At 42.6% G+C, this 21737-nt stretch overlaps 1 protein-coding gene and 1 long non-coding RNA gene across 5 annotated transcripts in view; both read right to left on the bottom strand.

Moving 5' to 3' along the window:
- Positions 1-10314, bottom strand: part of LOC134070694 (uncharacterized) — a 32645-nt gene extending 22331 nt beyond the window's left edge. The window contains exons 1-2 of one of the 2 annotated variants that reach the window (XR_009936960.1): positions 10278-10314; positions 2579-2684 (exon numbers count right to left, since the gene is read on the bottom strand). This is a non-coding gene — a long non-coding RNA (uncharacterized LOC134070694). Of the gene's footprint in view, positions 1-2578; positions 2685-2972; positions 3383-10277 lie in introns of those variants that run through there. The other variant, XR_009936961.1, reaches the window with a different exon arrangement.
- Positions 1-21737, bottom strand: part of LOC134070012 (uncharacterized) — a 274775-nt gene that overhangs the window by 180341 nt on the left and 72697 nt on the right. The gene's annotated exons all lie outside the window — the stretch shown is intronic.

The raw sequence follows: 21737 nt of genomic DNA, 5'->3' as shown, positions 1-21737 counted from the left end.
TGGTGGGGGCAACATTATGTAGTGGGGATGTTTCTCTTCAGCGGGGACTGGGCAATTGGTCAGGATAAAAGGGAAAATGGATGCTGCCAAGTACACCCACATTCTTAAGGAAAACCTGCGTCCCTCTCCTAGACGGCTGAAGATGGGCAGATCATTCGCCTTCCAACACGACAATGATCCTAAACATACTGCCAAAAGAATAAAGGAGTGGCTTAAGGATAGGATGGTGAATATCCTTGAGTGGCAAAGTCAGAGCCCTGACTTAAATCCTATAGAAAATCTGTGGATTGACTTGAAGAGAGCAGTCCATTGCCGTTCCCTACAGAATTTGACTGAATTTTAACAATTTTGCACGGAACATTGGGCAAATATTCCACAATCTAGGCGTGCAAAGCTATAATAGAGACATCCAAACAGATTGATGGCTGTAAAGAAAGAAAAAGGAAGCTCTACAAAGTATTAAGTCAGGGGTATGATGACTTTTCCAACTCTGTTATTCTAGTTTTTAATTTTTTATTAATTAATTTTCAGAACTGTTGACTTTTTTTTCATTATTTTGATGTTGTACAGCTAAATTTGTAAATAAAACTGGAAAAAGATTTTTTGGTAACGCTTTAGAATAACATGTGCTTATTAGCTATTAACAGTGCATAATAAGCAGTTAACAATTAGTTACTAACAGTTAGTTAACTGTTGTTATCCTTTAACACTAGAAGCGCCGCGCCGTTCTGACCCACTTATACCTAGAAGCGCCGCACCCCGGTCATTTGACCGCTTTGACGACCTACTAGAAGCGCCGTGCTGTTGTGAACTACTTAAAGCGCGGCGAGGCGGTCAAAAGACCGCTGAGTCCTTAGACTGGGAGGCTGTTACTTACACAAAATGATCGCTAGATGGCGCTTCGTGCACAAATCAAATCGTTTGGTCATAAATTCAGTTTGCACTAGTATCATTTGTGTCAGACCGTGTTGTTGATAGTCTGTGGTTGTTTCATTATGACATACAGCACGTTCGAGTTATCTGTTCATTTAGTTGTGTTGATTTGTGTTGTTTGAGGTAAAAACTCTGGAAGAGTTCTCGAACAAACCTTAAGCAAACTTGACTTTCAACTAAAATGCTCTTAAAGTGAATGGGTGGCTAGTTCCAATTCACTCCCCAAATTCACTTCTATTCATTTAATAGGTAGCCTATCTGTTTGCGCCGCCGAAAATGAACAGTCTGCCGACAATGAACAGTCTGGTTTCAATTACACAGTAGCCAGGATTTCCGTACCTTTCCGGAAATGTTATTAAAATGTTGTTAACACGTTGCTAGCTGCAGCAGCGACATTTCCGGAAAGGTACTGACTCGATTAAATTCATTCTGGACTCTCTATCCGACCACATAAAGACGTGGGGATACTTCGGTTTGGCTTTAGGGACCCTCTACTCACTACCACGTAAGTGTAGTGTTGGTTGGAACAGTAGAAGAGGTATAAAAATAGCGTTTTGTAGCGGCGAAAGGACTTGCCCCGGTCACTTCCAGGCTAACGAGTTTTGGCTAAAAACGGTGAACTCGAACTTTCTCAAAATACATCCGAATGACATGATTTTGGTGTCAACTCAACGTATGTACTAGCCTGACGACGTCATACTCAATTCTTATCAGAATATGAGTCTGAAACTGCTCCATTCAGCTGCGATTATGGGGCGTGATTCAACCGATACAGTGCGGGGGGGATAGCTCTGCACTCATTGGATAGACCAAACCAAACAGAACAAGTTATTGGCTGTCAGTATCTGCGAAATTTAAGACAGAAATATGTAGCAGGGTAGGCTATGGAAAACATCCTCCTTCGTTTTTAAAAATAATTCCTTCAAACTGTATGCAATGAACAGCTGGGGAAGTGTGTCGTTAACCCAACGAGCAAACAGACATTTTTAAACAAACGGGAACAACATCACCCAAACATGCTGTTTTAACTGGGTGAAAGTGAAACTGAAGTTTTCCCACATATCGTTGGTCTAAGTGTTCAGAAATAGTTGTGCGAATCCGTGATAAAACCTCCGTTTCAATAGCTAAGATAAACGAAAGGCCAAACTGCATGAACAAATTATGCATTCATAGCCATAGCATTTCTGTTGCAATCAAAATCAACCTAAGCGAACACGGTCTCACACCCAACTCGTTGAACGAGGACGCATGCAGCCGTGAACGTCACTGCTGTTCATATGTCAATCATCACGTAAAGCCCGCCCTGTGAAATGTGATTGGTCCGAGCTGAAGTGTATCTCGAATAGTAGCAGCTGAACGGAGCAGTGCCAGACCGAAGTTCCCTGCAGAAAAATAATGGAGGCGGGGCTAAACTTCGGTCTGGCATCCAGGCTACGTATGTACTCCCAATAGTCCGAAAATTGATCTAAAGTGCATTTCACTCCGGATTATCCCTTTAACAAGCAGCTTGTTAATGGTGAAAAAGACATTGCCATTTTTACTTGGACTCACTCACATTTTCATCTCTACTCATACTAGTAGTAACCTAAACCATACGATGTACCTAATGTTGTACAAGAACAGAATAGAATTGAACAGAACTTACTTGAGTTTGGCGCTTTGGGTCCGGCCCTCCTCAACAGTCCCAGTTTCTCATGTGGCCCCTTGGGTAAATTAGATGCCCACCCCTGCAATATGGCGTCGGTCTGAAACTGACATCGAGAATTCTGTTGAAGTGGTAAAGTGCACACACTGGAAGTGCCGAAGTACGCGATTTGAGGCAGCCTGATGTATAGTGGGCTCCGAGCCATAGACAGTAAAATATATGGTTATGGTTATGGTTATGGATATGGATATGGATATGGTTATGGTTATGGTTATTTAGCAGACACCTTTGTCCAAAGCGACATACAAATTAATAACAATACAAATTAAATTAACAGTGAACAAAATAGGGAGATAGCAATATTATCAATAAAACAATCATTTTAAGCACTAACCTAATGAGAAATATGGACAGAGCTATCACGTAGACATCAGCAGAGGCCGAGGAAGCAAATGTCAACGTTTTTTTTTTTTTTGTTGGTCTTCTATTTCCGTCATAGGTCTCCTGCATAGACAGTAAAAGATATGGGGTGCCTTTCATGTAACGATTTATCGGTCCTTCCTTCCTCCCTCGATCCTTGTTCACCGGAAAACGCTCACAGTTGAGGGCACGAGGACATCTCATTCATGTAATTGCAACCGGAGGAGGCAAGACCGAGGACAGATGAGGGAAGTGGCAATCCCGATACGAGAGCAAACACAAGACCATCCCACGCGGAAGTGTTATTTCGGAGATGGGCGTTCTGTGGCTACGCATGGATGACGTATCCTGTATAACGTTTAAAAATATAGAAATATAGAAATGTTGTCTGTTATTTATGGCGTGTGAAGTTCATGCTAAAAGCTATAGTGGGATTATGTTAGGGGCTCATGAAGAAACATAAATGTAGCCTAACGAACAATAAGTTCATTGAACATCCTTATCAACATTTGCCATTGAAACATTTTGTGTATCTGCACAAAAAAGCATCATTGGACCTAGTGATTTTTTAATTATGCGTTAGGCCTATGTGTTGAGTTCAAAACACAATGTTGTGAATGTCCTTTTTTATCAGCAGAAGAGCTGACGAGTTGCATACAGATGTCGGCGCGTCTTTTGGATCCGCCCTATTACACTGACGTCGCACGTTTGCTAAATGGTGTGTACGCAGGCGAGGATGTCTCATTTGCGCAGTTCATCGAGCTTCGTTCCTCCATCCTCCGCTCATTCCTTTGTCGTTTCCTTCGCAAAATGCATTAGTAGGAGGGGCTATGACCGGGGCGAGGATCGAGGGAGGAAGGAAGGACCAATAAATCGTTACATGAAAGTCACCCATGGACAGAGCTATCACGTAGACGTCAGCAGGGACCGAGGAAGCAAATTTCAACTTTTTTTTTTGGTCTACTATTTCCGTCATAGGTCTCCTGCGCAGGCTCAGGTGTCGTATATGTGACGTAGGCACGTAGTCTGACCGAGTCTGACCTATGGCGACGCTTTACTCTCTATGGACACATGCGCATTACCACATTAGCATTGATTTCGGAAAAAGTTTATTACTCTGCCGATAAGACAGTTACGAGATTATGACGCCAATTTTACAATGTAGTATGCAATCCAACAATAGAAAATGTTCATTTAAAGGCTTAAAACGCTTCAGCTGTAACGTTATTTGATGTCGAAAGTGGCGCTTACGCCCCATAGGATTCAATGGAATGGCCAGCTAGCTAGGTCTACTTTTTAGCATAGCGGCCGCCATACTGTCTACACTCTCCGAACGTTCGCTGACCCCTTGGTCTCCTGCGCAGGCTCAGGTGTCGTATATGTGACGTAGGCACATAGTCTGACCGAGTCTGACCTATGGCGACGCTTTACTCTCTATGGATGCATGTGCATACCACGTTAGCATTGATTTCGGAAAACGTTTATTACTCTGCCAATAAAACAGTTACGAGATTATGACGCCAATTTCACAATGTAGTATGTACTCCGACAATAGAAAATGTTCATATAAAGGCTTAAAACGCTTCAGCTGTAACGTTATTTGATGTTAAAAGTGGCGCTTACGCCCCATAGGATTCAATGGAACGGCCAGTTAGCACTGGTCTAGGCTACTTTTTAGCATGGCGGCCGCCATACTGTCTACACTCTCAGGGTGCCTCTCATGCAGAGTTTATACGTCCTCCCTCGCTCCTCGGGCCTCAATCCTCACTGATCTACATAAAGAAAGATAGAAGAAGGGCTAGACCAAAGCCATCGATATCTCAAAGTTGCGACAGCCGTTGACTTCCATGTTAAAGCCAGATTAGAGCGGTCACGTGGTTAGTGGGTAGACTCAGTAGTTCCCTTGGTCCCTGGTTTACTACGGGATTGACAGCAGCGATCGCATTAATATTTACGGTAAATACTCGATGAAAATTACTATAAACTGCATTTCAACATACATATATTACTCAATGAAAATGCATTATTAGTAGAAAAGTCTTATTAGATATTCATTCATTCTCAATGGAATAGTTCCCGGATGTGCTGCCATTGTTTGTACACGGGAGTCAATGGTAGTGTCGCAACTTTGAGATATCGATGGCTTTGGGCTAGACTATCCCATTGTTGCCGCCCCATCGTTCTTTGGCCCTTTCCGAAACGGATCCCTACTCACTTCGACTCGGTTAGCGAGTGAACTTCCTTTTCAAGTCCACTCGTGGGTGTGGAGAACACTCGCATTTGAAGGGTTAGGGGGTTAAAACAGCGCTACATTTCGGATGCGCTTGAAGGGAGAAGGAAGTTGACGTCATATTCGTTTTCATAGAAATTATGAAGGCAATATATATTAAATCGCCAATTAAGATGTTCTGGACACCCCTGTGTATTAGGATATACATCCCTCTTCTCTCCTTTCATTACTATGAGTGAGGAGTTGCATTTTATGCTTTATTTAACATCAAATTATAAAATTGCTGTAAATGCGACCTGCACATGTGTTTAAATATTACAGCCTACTTCTGTACGATCTTGCACATTTTACTGAGTATCAAACTAAACATGAGTTGAACAACATTACAATGTAGCTTAAAACACGCCTTTGTCTGTAAATGCTGTCACACGGACCAAAAAACAACTGGCAGGGAGATACGCGAGCTGCACGAACACTTGAAAACGGTTGCACCTACGTTTCAAGACAGCATCGATGCTGACTTGCTCCTGGAGGCGTGGTAGCCCTTCTCCCTAGGCACTTCACTCGTCTCAAAATTCGTTTCGGATGATATTGAATGTGGCGGACCCTCGCGTGAACGCGTGTGTAGGACTAGGGTTTAGGGGCTGGTTTCGGAAAGGGCCTTTGAGATCAGTGAGGATCGAGGCACCTTCAGAACGTTCGCTGCCCCCTTGTAGTCCAGGGCCCTATGTTCAGACCAATTCATTCGTTCAATTTTTTTGGGGATTATGAAAACTATATATTTTTGGAATCCTTAGAACCTGAAGAATCAGGAAATCTTTGTTTGACAATTTTCAGAAGTCATTAAAGCAGTCATTTTGGGTCTTGAAAATGGTGTACTATTGCATTAAAAACGCCATGTATAATGCTATACTGGTAGATAGGGTAACATTTTAAACTTTTATGTATCACCACAAAACTTTCTCAGTTATTCACTTACATTAAGACAAGATTTTTTTGTATTACAAGTTTTCTGAAATGTAATGTTTAAATATGCAAATGAATATGCAAATTAGGCTTAATATACTGAAAAAGGCGTTAATTTGCACAAACTTCCAAACCTGACATGTACATATAATAGTAGCTATTCCTTATGGAGGATTAAGGTTTTAGCCCTTTATTATTAAAATACAATATAATAGTTCCTGATAAAAAAAACAGTACGGTAACTATTAAAAACAATGATACAAATTAAAAAACTGATAATGCTGTGGAAACAGCTCTTGCCAATGCTGTGGAACACACAAATCTTCCAAGGCATGTATGCACACCTTCTCCTGAAGGGAAACATTTGTCTGCTTTGCTGCCAACACTGATTTTGCTGAGGACACAGTTGATGGCAAGGGCGCCCTTTTGTGGCAGTTTACGAAAGAACTGATGCTCCTGGTGAAGTAGGCTACTGTAGTTCCCCCTCCTCTCACAATTAGTGACACTAAGAGTATGTCAGTCATAGCCTAGAAATCTAGATGCACCCTAGCAGCAGCAAATGTTGGTCATGGTAGTTGAGCAACTTTCCGTTGGCTTGCAAGCTGGAAAATGAAACTTCTATTGGGCCAATCCCATTTTTATAGAGTTGGTGGGTGGGCTTAACATAATGATGACTGACCTGCGACCATAAGTTGCGACTTAAGCGTGAATTCCCCATCCTGCTACTTGAAAACAAGAAGATGATTGGATGTAGCACTATCCTATTGCGTGGAGAGGGAATTTGAAAGACAACCGTTTATTCAATCTTGATGTGGGTCTGGCTCGTCAGGCTATGTCAGTCACACCATGCCATGTAAAGATATTACATTGCAATCAGCCCAAACCAAAGCAAAATAAACCAGTGAAGCAGATTTCAGTAAACAAAGATGGTATCTCTGGAACCCATCAGCTGCGTCACTTAGGTTGGGTAGTTGCCTCTGCAGTACCCAGGTTGAAGTCAGAAGAGAGCACAAGTAATGTCCCATGTTAGGCTGGGCTAGCTGTACCGCTACTTCCCGAAGTGGCACATGAGTGGTCAACCCTCCTGACTGATTATGCAGGCAAACCAACTACGTCGCCTGGCAGTTGGTGAAGAACATCCAACTGTTATCTCTTTTGACATGGCCCTCTACGAGAAGGCTGTTCAACTGTTGGATTCCAGACCTGATCTGAAAAAACTCTGTTGTTCCAAGGCTTGGGGAATTGCACACCACAATGGCTGCTCTGAGAGCTCTTGGGATTTCTATTAAAAATTCAGGTACTGTATAGATGATGCCTGGATAGAACCTGATGTCTTTGGTGCAGCAACAACGAGGCAAATCCTGAAGTGTACACACAACAAGCGTTCTTTGCGTGGCCATTATTTACTCATATGTAGCTCTGTATGAATTGGTTCTGGAGGAATTCTTCATGGAGAACCCACAGCTGAGAGATGTTTGCTGGCAGGCAACAGAGCAAGTTGAACCGGCCTGCTCTGAGAAGGACAAATCTACCTTGGTTGAGTGTACAATGCAGGCTAATAGTACATTCCTTGAATCTTTGACTAATGCTGAATTTGTGAAATCATTAAATGAGTGGGAAGCAAACAAAGCTAAAAATGCAATGTTCAGATCCACCATGAATTACATCGAGTGGAGACACTTCTCTTCTAGGTGGCAGCTTCTCGCACTGCTGATCTTGCACTCCACCTTCAAGCTGCAGAAGGACTTAGCAAGCTTTTCTTTGCATTTGTCAGAATCAGATAACTCCCCCAAGCTCATCATATCCTCTGCTGCAGGACACTCAAATAGCAACATCCAATTGCACTTTGAAAGAAACAACCATATAGAAGCAGATACCTTAATTCATCATACAGTTTTGGCATCAAATCGCAACCCCCCCTGATGCAATGCTGATGTTCTTCTCTCCTGACTCTGATGTTCTATTATTGGTCATAGCAAACTAGAAGACTTGGTTGAAAGATACTTGTATTTCAATGACATCTGGGATTCTGCAAGTGGAACCAATTTGGACAGCTCTAGGTGTAGATAATGCAAAGTCTTTACCAGCATGTCATGCATTCACAGCAGCAGCCAACACCAGGCACTTTTCTGGAATAGAAAAGGCCACATGGTTCAACATCTACTTGAAAGCAGATGATTGTGTCCTCAGTGCTCTACAGATGCTCTCACAAAAAAGTTGTCGGAAGCAATGCAGACAAATGTTACCCTTCTTCAGGAAAGGGTGTGCATACATGCATTGAAAGTGTTTTGTGTTTTCTACCACAGCATTGGCAAGAGCTGTTTCCACACAATAGCCCTGCTTATTCATAAGACCCACCAGTTTTTTTTTTTTTTTTTTTTTTAAACTTGTATCATGGTAAACAGCCAGCAGCATTGAAAAGGTTCTTGATTGAGGAATACATAAATTAAGGTGTTTTCTGCCATTGTTTTTAAATACTTAATAGTTACTTTTTTACCAGGAACTATTAAGTATTTTAATAATGAAGGGCTAAAACCTTAATCCTCCATAAAGGATAGCTACTATTATATGTACATGTCAGGTTTGGAAGTTTGGCAAATTAACGCCTATTTCAGTATATTAAGCCTCATTTGCATATTCATTTGCATATTTAAACATTACATTTCAGAAAACTTGTAATACAAAAAAATCTTGTCCTAATGTAAGTGAATAACTGGGGAAGTTTTGTGGTGATACATAAAAGTTTAAAATGTAACCCTATCTACCAGTATAGCATTATGGCGTTTTTAATGCAATAGTACACCATTTTGAAGACCCAAAATGACTGCTTTAATGACTTCTGAAAATTGTCAAACAAAGATTTCTTGATTCGTCAGGTTCTAAGGATTCCAAAAATATATAGTTTTCATAATCCCCAAAAAAATTGAACGAAATTACACAAGTAAACTGACTATTGCTCTGAGCCTCCGATGCAGGCTTAAAATGGAAGGTGAAATGAACAAGATGGCAGACATCGCTTGAAAGCGAAAGCGAAACTTAACTCTGCTATAATATTTTCACAAAGAAGCATAATATCTGAAGATGTCCATGATATCTCCCGAGTCTTTCGAGAGAGTCTGCCCACATGATCTGTGTAATTTTGTCAATATTAAAAATGTTCACATGATAGGCTATCCCGGGCTTATCCAGAGACGTAGATAAACCAACACAGCCCACGCAACAGGCAATAAAACCCACTGTGACTGGCATTTCCGTGAATGAAAAGTGAACGCATCAAAGCTGTAAATTTTCGAGTTAACATGCAACATGAATTTCCCCTTGGGAATCAATAAAGTATCTATCTATCTATCTATCTATCTATCTATCTATCTATCTATCTTGTTGCTCACCCTCGGCAACTCTTTAATTTAACCCACTGAGGGCAGAAGAAAAGTAGCCTAGTCTAAGAATGTGATATTTTACCTCGAGTCTAGGCTATAGTCCGAGATACACTACGCAAAAACAGCACAAAGAGATCGGCCAATCATACATTCTCTGTCTATGTAGCCTATTGTTACTTTCTCTCGCTGTCACTTTTCGCATTAAGTCGACTATAGTCTCACATCTTGCCCCTCAAATTCGTATCTAAACGATTCACTCATTTCGCCGAAGAGCGATTAGTTTGCAGAAGCCTATGAGTAAACAAGCCTAGCTGTTATAGGCTGGTATCCGGAAATAGCCGGGGTTTGGAATAACGCAGCACACTAATCCTACCGAACCTAACTTCTTTGCCCACCTGGTGCTGTGTGCAGCCTACCCACATGCAAGTGTCCGCAAATAGCCTACCTCAGTCCCGCATTTAAATTGACCCGGCTCTCCCCTACTCTGTTTGAGACTGGGAGTCTCACCACCTGCCTCTCGACCGCGCGTCGAGTTCGAAGTTCGCAACAGGAAACAGTGCTCTTTAGAGTCTATGGCTCTTACATGTGCCTAATTGAAACACATCTACCCATTCTCCACTGTCATAATTCGTTTTGGATTTTTTTTGAAAAGAAAAAAACTTCATATTTTCAAGGCTAAATGAGGAAATAGCGTCTAGCTTACCTATGCGGCAACCGGTGTTACCAGATATACCAGGTTTCTGGCGGTACAGACACACTTGCGCAACATATATGACGGAAGGTGTCGCACGTCTTCCCCTCCTTCGTCGTGAGTGGGCGTGAGTGGGCGTTTCGTTTGAATAGAGCTCCACAGTCCCGCCCCTGCTCAAACTTCAAAGAAAAGCCCAACCCAGCTAACAATTTCTGGTTAGGAGAACGTTTTTAGAACGTTTTTTTCCTGGTTAGGAAAACGTTGCCTGAAAGTTGCGAAAGTTGCCACAAGGTTCCCCAGGAAAGTTTTCTTGACGAAAATACTACGTTTTTTTCTGGTTGTTTATTTTGGTTAGCAGAACGTTCTCCTACCCTTTAGGGAACTTTACTATATTTGGTTGCATTAACGTTCCCCTAACCTCCCAGCAACAAAGTGTAAAGGGGGAAAAAATATGTAGAATTACCGTGACATCGTTGCATGGCTCGCTGCACACTCGCCGTCTGCGACGACAGCCTATCTGTAACCTGGGAGAGCGAACGTCTCTGATGGCTAAGGGAATGAGTATATGAATTTTCACTTACCATTAGCTGCTTGCTGAACTGCGACGAATACGGCCCGTTAATATGTCTATGTGTCAGCTAAGTATTTAAATGCGGTTAGGTCTAATACTTTCTTGTCTACGGTGTCTTTTCCTATAATAAACGATTAGTCAGATCAAAACATAAGCAGAGCAGGCGCTAGCCTAACACACTGTTTCAACATTCAAAATAACTGGCTGTTTTTATTGCATCGTATGCCATTAAAAGTCCTCGGTTCAGAATTATGATGGATTTTGGTTTATTTTGTTTTAAATTGGGACTGGGAATTGTGGGATAGGCTGAGTGAACAGCACAGTAACATAGGCTATAACTTGGACTACGTGTTTATATCCACCGGAAACATTGCTGTTTAAGATGCAGTCTCAACGTTTGAGAAATAATTCATTGGAGTCCTCATCATCATATTTTCATAACAAATAAAGCTTTAAAAACATGAATGCATTTCAGGTGCCACTCTAATCGATTATGGATTAATCCAAAACTATTCGTCAGATTAGTTAGCATGAAATCGTTGTGTGCCTGCCTGGGACTATGGCTAGCTAGCTCTTCCACCCGGTTTACCCTGTACAGTGTTTTTTAAAAGCCTGTTGGACTTAATGGAACAAGTGCATGGAGAACGATGTGAAGAATGTGATCGATACCATACAGCCAGCCTACGTGAGTAACTTTATCTCTGTGTTATCCAAATGTCTTAAAGTTAGCGAGGTTGAGTCTGCTAAAACACCAACACCCCAGAACTCACGGAGATGAAAGTTTCTCAACCTAGCTTCTCGCGCTGGCCCCTTTAGCTGACGGGCTGGCTTTGGTCGGCCGAATATCAATCCAACAGAGGGGGGAAGAATAGAATAGGGCTATATGTCGATTTTGCAACAAGTTATTCCGACTTTGCAGTGTGGCTGCTGGCCGTGTTCAATTGGAAACTCATAGAAACTCTGGGGTGATTTTCATCAATCAACCCCACGCACATAACCAGAGAATACCGATATGGTTATACAAATAAGATACCTAAAAACAACTAAGTAGCAACGTTGTGTGAAAAGAGAAATGCAACCAGAATATAACGTTTTTTTCTTTAGTTGTAATAACGTTCGGGAAACTTTGATAACCTGGAGCTAACGTTCTCTCCAGGGTATTAGAAGGTTACTGATAAACTAACCACAGGAGAACCAGCGGCTAACGTTATTTGCTTGCTGGGATTCAACCAGAATATAACGTTTTTTTCTTTAGTTGTAAAAACGTTAGGGGAACGTTATTTGTTTTGACAACCTGGGGGGTATTTCACAAAACCAGAGTAAGTAGATCCAAGATAAGTGACGACACACGCGGTTGACCAAGCCTGGTCAAAGTAAACATGCAAAACACGTTTCACTAATGCTGAGCGCAGATGAGTTGAGGCGGCTAGGTCAAGCCAGGTGTAAGTTATTCGGTATGTGTGCGCGTTCTCGTTTCTCCCCCAAATAACTCACGGTTGGAATAAAAAAGACGCGAAAAATAGCGTCTTGCACACTAAGTGAAGAACCGCTTTTGATATAGACTAACAACGAGGTAAAGTTGTACTTTTTTGGATGGGAATCATGATTATTTCTGTTACATAGCGGGAGTAGGTGTGGCAGACCAAGTGAATGCAAGTATGCACCCACGTGTGAGAGCTTCCTTGTCTCGGCACGCAACGTCATTAAGAAAGCGCTTTGCCACCGCAAAGATGCACACAGTATGACTATATATATATTAATTTGTCGAATTAGTTGAAAACACCTTTGAAAAATGTCCCCTCCACTTCCAATAAACTACTAGGCTATTCATCAAACGTCCGTCAAAAAATAAGCAAACAACGAGTATGTTATTAATTATAAGGCCACCATAATTTAAATAACATCCATATGGTATTAGGCAGACATTCTGCTGTGTTTTGCGAGTAAATGCAAGTAGCAAATAATATATAAATGGAATACAGCTCTTTGAAAAAAATCGCATGGAGGTCTGATTTGAATGACAGCTAGCAGAACCAATCAGATAATGTAATTACCATTAGAATTAACTTAGCTTGGCTGTTAGCCTGGTCGGGAGCAGGCTAGCTTCCAAGTATAAATTCCCATGGTAACTTATATGTGATCTCTTCTGTGAAACCAAGTCAAGGCTATGTTCATCCAGGATAACCCAGTAAGCCTGTCTAAATCCCCTATCTTGGTTTTGTGAAATACCCCCCTGGAGATAACGTTCTCTAAACGTTATTAGTAGGTTGCTGAAAAACGAACCATAGGGGAACCAAAAGCTAACGTTAGTGAAAGTTAGCAGAACGTTAATTGTTTGCTGGGAAGTCTAACTCTTCCAAAGCCGATTCAAACGAGCGCGCTTCGTTAGCCTCATCCATCTTTTGTTTTTCTCTATGGTTGTGCGATACGGTCTCAAACCCAACTCGTCGAACGAGAACGCATGGTCCAGCCCCCAGGCGTCTTATCGGAAGCCGAAGGTGAGCTAAGGCGGGCTCAAAGACTCCGCACACAGATAGAGCGTTCTGATTGGCTAGGTAGAACTCGAGCCTAGCGCAGGCTTGGCCTCAATGGTGCGACCCTAGACCGTCCCGCTAGGCAAAAATATTTTCTAAAGTACATTTCTAAAGTAACCTTCCCAACACTGATTAGCAGCAACGTTATAATAGCAGACTATACTAAATATGGACACGACGTATGAACAACATGTAGGCCTACAGATATGTGCAGTGTAGTAGCAACAGTATACGAGTAATATTATATAGAGTAGAATTATATATGCAGTGTTTAATAGAATATATAATAAGTATAAAAATGGATATTTATTATGGACCGATATGTGACCATTCAAAGCGAAATCAGTCGTTTTGTGCACAACGTTATTTTGAGAAAATCAACAATAACAAACTTCCGGGTTAAAATGTTGAATTTCACGTTTGTGCATAATTCGACTGTATAGGCCTACAGTCTACAGTTTCATATCGTGAACGCATTTCACGGAAAAACATACGTTTTGACTGTTAAACCCGGCGAAGATTCAACATATTTGCGGTCATTCCCGTTGTGCAAGCGCCGCTTAAAAAGGTAATTTCTCCCCTTCTGGCATATCGTGACAGGAGAACCATGTCAACTTTGGATGTGGTTATCTTAGCGATAGTTTGTGTAGCCTAATACCCTCGATATAGCCTACACCTCGTTGGAAAGTTTAGTTTATGGCCGTTCACGTGAGCACAATAACTTAATTTAGTAAATTTTACTGAAACGACTGGTTCCGCTTTACAGGGTCACATATGTACACCATGTAGCCTGCAGCTGTGTGCAGTGTGGTAACAGTGCCATTGCAGTGCTGAAACAGTAACATTCTAAGAGTAGACCAGGATGAAAAGAATGGCAAGCAGTAAAATATGGCTATGTAGGCTATGAGTGTACTGTATGTCATGGACACTTCAACAGGTGTTTGTGGGATTGTGGGTTTGATTTCCTGTATTCTGGTGCATGTTAGAGATGGCCATTGTTTTCCCTTTCATGTCAGTAGTCTACTGAAGTAGCCTACAAATGTATTTAATATGAACATGAAAGAACAAGAAGTAGGCTAGCTAGTTTGCCATTCTCATCTAGACTAGGCCTAAATCCCGCGTCGTTTAACAGCATTGCCACGATAGCCTACCTACACGATAAACCATATTACCATGCGGAACAGCGGCATTCTGCAACAGTGACTGATCACTCTGTGAGAGTGATATCCACACAAACACACAGACCCGCTAGCTTTAAGAAACACTACCGTGTGTGTGTGTGTGTGTGTGTTTGTTAGGGCTGTCAACGAATATTCTAAATTCGAATGTATATTCGAATAGATTTAAAAATTAGACATTTTTAAAAATTTTAACATTTTTAGACATTAAATAATCTACCACCAGCAGCATTTTGGCAAGTTGAAAAATAGATGTTAGTGTTAGTTCCCCTTGCTCCTTGCACTTCTTGCACCTACTATAGTTACGCCACTGGCAGTAGCAGAGGCGCCGCTGTCTGCTTTGTGAGTGAATGCGCTCATAGGATGCGCTGCGTGAAGGATCAGGGACAGGTGACAGGAGCCGCATGAGCACAGTCATTATTGAAAGTTGACTTCATTGGAAGAAGGCAGAAGGTGCAGAGCCCAACTCGACCGCAGCAGAGAACTTGATTTTAACCCCCTAAAATCTTAAAAGCCATGCCTGGAAGTACAGTAGGCTACTTTTTTGTATATCGTAAGTAGCCTACTTTGGATTTTTGGAGGCGCGAAATCATGCATGTAAGATACAGTTAGCATACCATTCTACCACTAGTAATGAGGTCACATTTCGAAAATGTGCACCCAAATGAGCATATCATAATGTGTGGAGCAGCTAAACAGCCACGTAGGCTATTGACACTTATTTTGCACGCCCGCCGCCACAAGCTCTGTCTGCAACAAGAGAAGGGGCAGCCTGGTCTCACCAAAAGGCGTAGAATGACACGCCGGTTTCATTTGCCGTGTTATTTGACGCATTTCATGCTTTTGGCGTACAATGCCGCGCTCTTAAGCGTCCATTTCAGCAGGCCATCACGCAGAAATTAATTTCGTTCATTTGTAAGGAGACCGATCAGTGTCGTGGATGGGGCAGGCTTCAGGGAGTTCTGTCAAGCAATGTAGTCTACCGTATCCCTGTGTAACAGTCACCAATAGCCTAGAATCGAAACAACAACTTTTGGGATTGAAAGCTGAGGAGCTGATTAACGACGCGATGTAACAGCACATGAAACTGAAGTCGGGTTAGCCCACTGTAAAACTTCAATTAGCCTAATTTAATAATATTTGTTTCAATCATTGAATGAAGCCTGCTATAGCCTATTTGGGACAAGAGTCACGATCTTAAATTGCTTGTAGGCTACAGAAATCTTTATCAGCACTCAACATTTGTTTGTTGTTGTTCATTTTCCGTTGTGCGCAGAGAGCTAGGTGCGCAACAAACGCGAGGGTGCGGGAGAGAGAGAGAAAGTATGTGTGTGAGTGCGAGAGAGCAAGCGAGAGTGAGGTCTGCGGTGTTGACCTTTGATTTACTTGTTTTTGAGTAGGCAATAGCCTACGTTGTCAAATATATTTATACTTAAATGAACTACCTTTTACAAGTAGTTATGTCTCTTTGTATTAATTTATTGATTTATCCTGTTATTGACGTAATGCGCGTCATGGACAAAATGCGCTACCAGATATTCTAATATAATCGATCAATCTGTTTTTCTAGAGGGAATATTCGAACGTCATTTTTGAGCAATTTTGACAGCCCTAGTGTGTGTGTGTGTGTGTGTGTGTGTGTGTGTGTGTGTGTGTGTGTGTGTGTGTGTGTGTGTGTGTGTGTGTGTGTGTGTGTGTGTGTGTGTGTGTGTGTGTGTGTGTGTGTGTGTGTGTGTGTGTGTGTGTGTGTGTGTGTGTGTGTGTGTGTGTGTGTGAGTGAGTGAGTGAGTGAGTGAGTGAGTGAGTGAGTGCGCGTGCGCGTACGTGTGTGTTTCCTCATAAACACGGAACAAAGTGTTTCCGTATTAGTTCAATTCAAGTTAGACTGCCTTTGCCTGAACTTAACCAGTTTTGTAATAATGCAGCACATCCAACCCACCGAACCGAATGTCTTTGTTTCTCCTGGTGCAGATGTCCGCAGATAGCCTACCTCACCTCAGCCTGAACAAACTGGTGAGAGTTTCACCCACCGCGCGTCGAGAGAATAGCAGAGTGCCAAGCCAAGCGACAGAAAACTGTTGTCCCTATGACTCTGTACGCTAAAGAGCAAATGTAAGGATCTGCACATTCCACACGGTCATACATAGCCTACGTTTTGGATAAAAAAAAAAAACCTTCATAGTGTTCAAGGTTAAGTAAGGAAATAGAGGGCTAACATAGCCTACCTGCAGCTACCTGCTTGACAGTGAAGATCACTCAGCTTGTAAGCAAACAGGTTCTTCTTCTTCTTCTTCAGTGTTTTTTATTGGCAGGTTTGCAGGTGTAGCAGGACTAGGTCCACGCCCCTTTAGACAGCTCGGCAGTGCCCTTCTGAGTGGCTCTGGGCAATTGGAGGTGAGCCAATCAGTACGTGGGAACGGCTATAAGGTTTTAGCTTTTATGTTGAAGGCTAGCGTCGTAGCTACATTGTCACCTGACTCCAGCCTTCACCGTTCCCCGTATTGGCTTCTCCTCTGGCCGGTTCTGTGTGCCTGCGACTTCTTGGTAGGTGATTGTGGCATTGTGTCTGTTGTGACGTTATGTATTTATCAGACGTAGGCTAACTCAAACTTTGGGGTTTTAGGACTGCAGCTAGTCGCGAACATGGGCTTTCATAACTGACCACATCTGAGCGGTAGGTCACGTTAGCTGTTTTAAACTAATATGTAGCTCGCATGGGTTTTAATTGTACATTCTTTGTGTAGCAGATCTCGGCGGTAACAGAACGGCAACATCAAGGCATCTTGGTTCCAGTTCCGACGAACGCTGCTGTTTTGTCTTGTTTTGTTTTGTTCGGTTTTGTGTTTGTTTGTTTGTTCCATTCCGTTGTTGAGTCGGCTGTGTTTAGCCACCACAAACCTGATTAACTGAAGTGACGACAGGTGTTGATTAAAGGAGTCCTAGAATTCAAAACCACATTCACCTTGTTCCTGTTGAATTTAGGCTGCGAGCAGTGTCCAAAGGACAACACCAAAGACTTTACCGCGTCCCCCGCCTGCTTTCGTATGCAAATTGGGAAATAGAAACAGCCGTGCTGAAATGCTCCAATCTGAACAGAGCTCAGATAACACGTAATAGGCGCCCATCCCCTTTAGATACACCCCCTCTCATTTGCATACCTTTGATTAATAATTCTTGTTAAACTGCTCTTATGATGCTAGTATCTAGATATGTGGTCTATGGCAGAGACGTTGTAATGCTAGCGTTATTACAGCTAACTTTGGAGAGTTACTATACTAAGAAATGTACTGATAAAACTTACCAATCTAACACATTCATTCTGTTGGGGAATCTGCTGCACTTCATCTTCGTCAGAACCTTCTTCTGACTCGGTTTATACCATAGACCAGGGGTCTCAAACTCGCGGCCCGAGATGATATTTTGCGGCCCCCGGCCTGAAGTCGAAGCTTAATGTTAGTGCGGCCCGCGCATGCATCTGGGCATTTTATATTTTGTAACAATCGTGGGCTGGGCTCTATGGCTGCGCTACCATAGCTCAGGCTCGTGACAACAACACGAATTAGCAATTGTTTACTTGCAACATGTTCCAGCCCGCAACTTTCTGTCAAAATAATAATGCCTAAGTCGCCCCTTGAGGGTATTTTTTTATGCGATAAACGACACGGGTTAAAACAGACAGGAGGTACGGTGACTCATTTGTAGCCTAGACTCCACCTGCTAGACATCAAGTGTTTCGATTCAAGCAACGTTTTCACGAACTAGCCCCCTCATTAAACTACACGCAGGAGACGTGCGGTTTGTAATGACGCGAAAGCGATGCATGCAGGACATAATTTTGCACAAACTGAAGCAGAAATACGTCAAATGTTGAAACAAAAAATCACGTTTCATGAGATCTTGGGTCTGTTATTCACATATCTGATTCTGGAGTATGTCTGCCTTTTGGAGATTATGATCGATCGTAATTGACAGTGATCTGGGTGCGTCTGTGAAGGTGCGTCTTTTGAGTGAACGACAGTGTTTTCTAGCGGCTACCATGCTTCGACCCTTTGCCCAACATAATGGAGGTGCCAGTGGTAATTGAGATGATAGTGTCCTGGACCCCGTACAGACAGCTGAAAAACTACAAAGTCACTTGACAGGCACTGATTTGACCAGGCTACTTCATTGTATACAAAAGCGTTGTGTTAGTAGCCTAGTAGGCGTAGCCATAGTTTACTGTTGTTACATTTTACTGTTTTTCTGTTAATTTCTTATGTAGGGGAAAGGACAAAAAAAGTAAAGTAAAACTGCTCAAATATGTTCAACATTCAGTATTTACTGAGAGGTGCATAATTCGAGGTAGTTGTCATCCAGACATCATATGCTGATTAGATAGGTAGGCTATATAGTGCAGCAGATTAGTGAAAAAATCGTTCACTTTGGTATAGAAGCATGAAATTTGGCACAGATACTCTCTAAGGGCCATTATTCTGGAAAAGGGCGCTGGCCACTCAAAAATTCAATATGGCGGCAATTTTTCAAGATGGCCGCTATTTCTGTCAAATGCTCATTATGTTGATCGTTCAAACTGTGATGAAGGCATACCATTTTGTGAAAATAGTCTCTTAAGAATGTTTTTTGGAGAATGGTGCATGTCTAAAAAAAAATCAAGATGGCCACCACCATTTTTCAAGATGGCCGCCATATTTCTCTTAAATCCGCCATTTCTATTTAGTGGTTATTATGAATCATTCATCAGTGATCCAAGCATAACATTTGATGTAAACTCTCTAAAGGACATGATAATGGATGGAAAAAGATGCTTGTCCCAAATTCAAGATGGCTGACATTTTTAAAGATGGCCACCGTTCCTGTACAATATTAATTATTTCAATTTTTCATATGGTGATGCAAGCATAAAATTAGGCAGAAATACTCATCAAAGAAAACTTTTTGGGGAAAAAGGTATGTGCCACTCAAGAATTCAGGATGGCAACCATTTTCAAGATGGCCACCATTTCTGTCAAATAGCCATAATGTCTGCTTTGTCTGCCTTAGTTAAACTTGCCAGGGATATAAAATCCATGCCGGCATAGCTCTCAGGTTCATTAGAGTACACAAGCCTCTCCACCATGACAAGGTGCAGTCCACAGAGAGGAGGGACCACTGTTAGAAAAAGGAAATGTCTTTAGACCTTTTTTGAAACAGTCAGTGGATTGTGATGCCCTGAAGGTGTCAGGGAGAGCATTCCACAGATGTCGGGCAGGAGCACAGAAGGCCCAATCTCCCATGGTCCTGAGTCTGGTTCTGGGTATGAGGAGGTGTGAGTGAGTGGAGCGGAGGGAGTGTTTTGTGTTTTGTGGGTTGATTTTTGGGGTGAGATTTGGATGTACTCTCTCTACTTTTGGATGTAAGTCTCTGCAGACTCTTGCTAGGGATCCTAATGAGAAGTATGTTACAGTAGTCCAGTCTGGAGGAGACAAAGGCATGAGACAGCTTTTCGGCATCTGAGAGAGAATGGGGTGGAGTTTGGAAATGTTTCGGAGGTGGTAGAAGGTCTTGCAGAGGTCCTTGAATGGGCTTCAAAGGTGAGCTGGGAGTCCATTTTTACACCAAGAGTTGTGACTGTTGATGAGAGGGGGATGTTTGAGCCAGAAAAGGTGATGCTGGTTATGGATGATGATTTGGTTTGCTGAGGGGTGGCAACCAGGATGGCTGTTTAGTTGGAGGAAGGTGTGCTCCATCCATACCTTTATCTCCTCCAGACAGGAGATGAGTTGTTTTGATGGGGATGACTGTGAGGATGGGGTTGCAGCTGTGGCATTTACATAGAGCTGTGTCTCATCAGCATAGCAGCAGAATGATTTTTTTGCTGACTGATGATTTGGCTAAGGGTGAAATAGAGGATGAAGAGATTGGGGCCAAGGGCTGAACCCTGGGGGACGCCACAGGTGACTGTGTGTGGATTTGATCTGGAGTGACCCAGGGACCCAGGGACCCAGTATTCTGTCCGGTTTGTGAGGTATGTTTTGAACCAACTGAGAGCAGTGTCATTGAGTCCAGTCGTACGGTGGAGCCAGTTTAAAACGATGTCATGGTCAAAAGTATCAAATGCAACAGAAAGGTCCAGGAGGATGAGAAGGAAGGGAGAGCCACCATCAGATGAGATAAGGAGGTCATTTTTGATTCTGATGAGGGCAGTCTGTGCTGTGGGCAGAGCAGAAACCGGACTGAAATTAAAAGAGTTGGTGGTCTTGAAGGTGGGTGGCAACTGCTTTCTCAAGCACTTTCGATATGAAGGGAAGATTGGAGGTGGGCCAGTACTTGGACAGGTCTTCTGGATCAAGAGTGGGTTTGTTGAGCAATGGTGATTATGGCATATTTTTAAGGCAGGAGGAACATGACCAGTTTGGAGGGAATGATTTATAATAGCGGTGGTCAGGTGGGTAAGGACAGTGATATGGGTTTTCACCAGGGAGGTTGGGAGAGGGTCCAGGTGGAGGATTTCATCTTCCTGATGATGTTCTGCACTTCTTCAGATGAAACCTCAGGAAAGCAGTTTAGGGGTTGGGAGATGTAGGAGGAACAGATGGGAGGACCCAGAAAGGGCAGAGTGAATATGTGCAATTTTTTTAAAAAATCCATTAATTTATTTTACTGCTCTTCTGTAGTGGCAGTAAGCGTGTGTGTGTGTGTGTGTGTGTGGTGGGGGGGTGGTTTCAGAAGGTGATTGACAGTGGAGTAAAGCTGCTTGGAATTTCCTGGACTGTTTCTGATGCCATCGGAGTAAAACTGTGATCATACATCTTCGAGGGACTATGAATATTTGAGTTGTTGCTCCCGGTAGTTTGTGGACAGTGCGGCCAGGGGCTTTGAAATGCCGCTTCAAGGACCTGTCCTGCTGCCTTCATTTTACAAAGCTCATTTGTGGACCATGGAGCTGGGCAGGTGAAGGTGACTATTCTGATTGTAACAGGGGCATGGAGGTCCAGGAGGCTGCTCAGATGGCTGATGTTGAATGTCTGCTGCCAAGAGTTCTGGGTTTATGTTTGTTAGGTTTCTGAAACATATATTCTGCTTAGTCTTGGAGAGGCTGGATGGGGATTGCAGATCCATAGAAATGGCCTTGTGATCAGACACACCTAGATCATACACCTGCAGGTTGGTGAGAGTTTGTAATGACCAGGTCCAAGGTGTGTTCCCTGGT

Source organism: Sardina pilchardus, chromosome 22, assembly GCF_963854185.1.
Source record: "Sardina pilchardus chromosome 22, fSarPil1.1, whole genome shotgun sequence".
NCBI classification, from domain to species: domain Eukaryota; kingdom Metazoa; phylum Chordata; class Actinopteri; order Clupeiformes; family Clupeidae; genus Sardina; species Sardina pilchardus.
The sequence above is the reverse complement of the archived record's forward strand: the minus strand, read 5'-3'. Positions and strand labels throughout refer to the sequence as shown.